The sequence below is a fragment of the Prenolepis imparis genome, unplaced genomic scaffold (assembly GCF_030444845.1).
Source record: "Prenolepis imparis isolate NDT839.2.m4 unplaced genomic scaffold, iyPreImpa1.0 SCAF_10, whole genome shotgun sequence".
NCBI classification, from domain to species: Eukaryota; Metazoa; Arthropoda; class Insecta; order Hymenoptera; family Formicidae; genus Prenolepis; species Prenolepis imparis.
Genome location: NW_028141168.1, coordinates 180,637 through 185,932, shown reverse-complemented (window position 1 = coordinate 185,932; position 5,296 = coordinate 180,637). Strand labels below are relative to the sequence as shown.

Genomic DNA, 5,296 nt, shown 5'->3' with positions numbered 1-5,296 from the left:
TTGGTACCAATTTCGTGAAAATCGGTCCATAAATGCGCATGCGCGTGGGTGGATGCGTGGGTGAGCAAAACTCATGGACATAGGAATAAAGGGACAGAGCAATAGCTGCGGGGGGTGAAGCCGTCTCCGGGGAGCGGGGAACTACGGTCACATGGTACTTTGGTGCCGCATTGGCGATTGGTTGTGATCGCGCAAGCGCAATCTTTCATCGAGAGTCAGAAGTGTCATGGAAGTGTCAGAACAGTTTTATTGAGTTACGCTGGGTCCACAATAGGTGATTTAAGTCCTAAGCCTTAAGAAATTGACCAATCACAGTCGAGTTTTCTCCTCATACTTGACTGCGATTGATCAATTTCTTAAGGCTTAGGGCTTAAATCACCTATTGTAGACCCAGCGTTATAATTCAAAGAAAAAATATACTGTTTTTACAATGCCACAGTGCATTGTAAAAAATTGTAAAAACCGTACAAGAAGTCGTCCCATTTTGGGACAAATAAAAGAAAAAAATATAAATAATGTCTCATATCACCGGTAAGAAAAATCATATTTTATTAGCATATATGAAAATTATATTGTATTATCAAAATAAGAGAAATGATATAATATAAAGTAACACATTTATTTTTTAATAGATTTCCAAAGAATGAAAAAGCAAAATTGCTTTGGTTGAATATACTAGAGCTAAATGCGGAATTAGTTCCTATTGGAGCAAGAATTTGTTCCGCACATTTTGCAGAAGATGCCTTTAATTTTTTATATGGTACAAAGAGACTTCGACCAAATGCACTACCGTATATAGGTATCAAATAGTATTATTATTATCAGGATTGAGAAATAATACGTTATTTGTAATGCCATTATTATTATAATTTTTTTCTGTTTACAAGTTAGTAGTGGCATTATTTTTATCAAATAACTTTCCCAACTGTCTGATTTATTGTATGGCACAAGATTATGCAGTTTTATTTATATATTGCTTTGTATCTTATGTTTACTTGCTAGAACGTGTGATTGAGAATGTTCCAAATGATGGTATTATTGCATCAAGTTCTGTATGTAATACTTTAAAAATTGATAGAGCCACATCTCCTATCCCTGGATGCAGTCATTGTAAGAAATATTTCATCTTATTTAATATAATATGTGTAACAATTTTCTAAAAAATTAAAATTTGTTATACATTATATTTTTTAAATTTTTTAGTTGCGGATCAGTCAACAAATACGTCACCAAAGAGAGACCATAACGCTTTTGAAAAGGAATACCTCCACAAAAAATTGCAAGACACAAAAACCTCTTTTTCAAAAAAGTTTAAACTTTTGCAACAGAAGGTTCGACGAAAGGAATCACGAATAATCTCTTTGGAGGCAATTCTTAATTCACTCAAGAAAAACAATATGTTAGGGACTGAAGAATTGCAGATATTACAAGACATAGGTGGGTCAAATTCTAAAATATTAGAAAGACAATTGCTTAAAAATAGAGGAAAACCTGTAAACAAACAATTTGATAGTCGACTTAGATCATTTGCTCTAACTTTACATTATTATTCGCCAATGAGTATGCAACATGTATTTAATAAGCTAATTTTATTTAAAGGTCAATAAATGTAATAAAATTGATAAAAAATAATTTTGTTATTAATAATACCATCCTAATCCCTTTATGCAATAAATATTGACAGTTGTACAATTTATTAAAGAATGAATTATTTATCAATATTTAGGTATTTACATTAACATTTTATAATAAAATTTTTAATATTTTATTATAAAACTGTAACCAATACTTACTTCCATGGACAAGTTATATGCTGTTGCAAAATCCGTTAAATCACATTGTTAAATGCAGAAAAGTGAAAAATAATTTTCTAATCTTAAAAATCTTAATAATCATAAATATTCTTCTAGTTATTTCTATTTATAAATAGTTTTATTTTACTGAATTCATTGCAATTAATTGCAAAATTAAATACTAAAACAAAAACAATAAAGATTTTTCATATCTATAGATTCTAACTTTTTTTTATCATTTAATTCTGACATCTCGATGACATGCATTAACACCATTAACATTTCAATATGCTGATTTATAAATAAAACACTTTGTTTCTCTATTTTACTCAAAATATTCTATCACACATTTATAATTGTAAACAAACTAAATGTCTCATTTTCAAATTTCGCGCATTTATGCTAGAACCAATTACCAATATGGCACCAAAGTACCACGTGACCGTGTTCCCCGCTCCCCGGAAGCGGCTTCACTCCCCTCGCCTAAAGTAGAGGTTTATACTCCGTCCCTTTATTCCTATGTCCATGGCAAAACTTAAAAAAAGAACCACATAGCAGCCATCCCCGAAAAATTTGCAACACTTGCGAAATTTTGGTACCAATTTCGTGAAAATCGGTCAATAAATGTGTTAATGCGTGGGTGGGTGCGTGGGTGGAGATGTAAAACTTAAAAGAACCACCATCGTCGCCATCCCCGAAAAATTTGCGAAATTTTGGTACCAATTTCGTGAAAATCGGTCAATAAATGTGTTAATGCGTGGGTGGGTGCGTGGGTGGAGATGTAAAACTTAAAAGAACCACCATCGTCGCCATCCCCGAAAAATTTGCGAAATTTTGGTACCAATTTCGTGAAAATCGGTCCATAAATGCGCATGCGCGTGAGTGGATGCGTGGGTGTATAAAAATTTTAAAAAACCATATAGCAGCCTTCCTCGAAGAATTTGCAACACTTTGGTACCAATTTCGAGAGAATCGGTCCATAAATGTGGAAGTAGTTCGCGGTCAGACATAGTCTACATGCGAGTAGTTCGCATACAGACAGACGGAACTTATATATAAAGATATATATATATATATATATATATATATACACATAGATAATCCTGCGTTAGTAGCATTGTTGTGCTTAGATGATTTTAAAATTAGTTAGATAAAGATGAGATGAAAATATGTTAATTCATCTTAGATAAGATGAAGATGATTACAATTACAAAAAAATGTAATTGTAGAAACAGGATATAAAAATATATTCATATTTTTATTTAAGTTTTTATTGCTTACTGTTCAAGTTCTACTACTTATAATAAGTATTTTTATGTGCTATAACTCTAAACCGAATTATCTGAACATTATTTTAGATAATTTAATAAAGATGACACTTTTTTCATATAAGATGCAGATATAGATAATACATATTTTTATTATCTATATAAAGATAAGATGACGCCAAAATTTCATCTAGATGATCATCTATATAATTTTATTTAGATAATAGCAAACACTGCTTAGTAGACAGAAAGTTAATTGTAATTTTAAAAAATGTATACATCCAGAGGAGATGGATGAAAAGTTTGCGAAATTGGAATAAAAAATCAAGGAATTCGTGGATATTAAATGGTTACTATATAACATTTTGGAACAGCAACGGAATTATCAAAAAAAATGTACAAAACGTTGATCTTTATGATGAAATATTCGATGATCATTTGTCGCCAAGGCAAGATGAGATTAATAAATTCAACAACACTGTACAAAATTTATCTATATCAAATGATTAGTACAATCACCATGAACTATTATTCCTTCTTAAATGTTTTTATTTTTTAAATAACATAAGGTACAATGCATACATCTTTTATGTATTTGCAAAAAAATCTTTCAAATAACTTTTAAATAACATTTGTTTTAAATAACGTAACCATATTTTTAATATTAATTATAAATAATAATATTAATTAATAATAATTAAAGTATATAATTTAAACACAAAATAAAATATAAAATTAATCTTTAAATTAAAAATTTCATAAAATTTATCCTTTAATTGAAAAATTTAAACGAAAGTCTTGAAACATATATTCTTCAAATTTTATATTGTATTCCTTTTATTTTGTTTCTGCAATAGAGAAATATATTTAAATTATAAATTTATTACAAATTGTAAAAATTTTTATTAATTGACACACATTAATTGATAAAAAATATTTATAAACAAAATTTTAGTATAACCATATGGGACTTCCGTTTCCGGATGGTTAGGAGAGTGACACGTGTGAATTGAGTGCGAGAGTTAGGCGAAATATACAGCGAAGAGAGAAAGGGAGTAAACGAGAGAGTGAAGGAGTGTATGTGAGAAGAAGAGTGAAGGGTGCAGAAATAAGGGATAGGTAAAGGGATAAGAGAAAAAGAGAGATAAAAGGAATAGAAAGTGAAGGTGGCAGGCGGTTTCTTAAGGCATAGAGTAGAGAGTAGAATAGAAAGGTAAAGCGGGAGCGAAGAAGTAAGCGGCGACGGAAACGACACCTAGAGGGAACTAGAGAAATTAGGAGGTTAAAGAGATAAGAGAACAGCACAAATATAACTAGTGGGGACAAAGATGGAAGAAGGAAAGAAAGAAGGCGCGATAATAATAAAGGGAGGGAAGTTAACGAAGGCATTTGCGGAAAGAAGAGGAAGTACAGGTAGCACAGGTTATATAGAAGATTGGTGTAGGAGAAAAAGAGAGTTAGAGGGAAGAGAAGAATTAGAGGAGGGAAAAGAGGTTAAAAGATTGTTAAAAGAACCGGAAAAAGAGAAGGAAGAAGAAGGAGGTATGGAGTTAATATTAAATGAGATTAGAGAATCAAGAAGAGAGGGAAGAGAGGATAGAGAAAAAATGAAAGGGGGATTGGAAAGGATTAGGAGAGAGATGGAGGGTATTAAAAGGGACATGAAAAAAAATGGGAAAAAGAAAAGAAGGAACTAATAGATTAGAAAAATTAGAAAAGAATATGAAGGATAAGGAGAAGGAGGGGATAGAGTGGGAGGGAGAATTAGATGGGAAAGTGAAAAATATGGAGGTGAGAGTTAGAAATTTAGAAGAAGGGAGAGGGGGGTAGAAGGTAAAGGAGAAGAATTGTTAGAAAGAGTTAAGAGAATGGAGTGGGTGATGGAAAAAGGAGAAAGGGATAAAAGAAAAAGAAATTTAGTATTTAAGGGAGTAAAGGGAAGAGAGCATAAAGAAGAAGTGGAGAGGATATGTAGAGAGATAGGAGTAAAGGTAGAAATAGAAGAGATGAGAAGAGTAAAAACAGGAAGAGAAGAAAAAGGGGATTTAATAATTGTTAAGGTGAAATCAGAGGAGAATAAAAGAAAAATATTAGAAAGTAAAAGAAAATTGAAGGGAAGGGAGATTTGGATAGAAGAGGATCAAACATTTAAAGAGAGAAAAATGAGATGGAGACTGAGAAAAATAGCGGAGGAGGAGGAGAGGAAAGGAGCAGCGGTAGTGTTAGGGTATGGAA

General features: G+C 31.4%; 1 long non-coding RNA gene across 1 annotated transcript; it reads left to right on the top strand.

The window, feature by feature from the left end:
* The first annotated feature begins 482 nt into the window (after positions 1-482).
* LOC145941762 (uncharacterized) lies at positions 483-1,225 on the top strand. The gene is made up of 4 exons (XR_014426212.1): positions 483-531; positions 633-799; positions 1,003-1,110; positions 1,204-1,225. It is a non-coding gene; the product is annotated as an uncharacterized LOC145941762 (long non-coding RNA).
* The last annotated feature ends 4,071 nt before the right edge of the window (positions 1,226-5,296 follow it).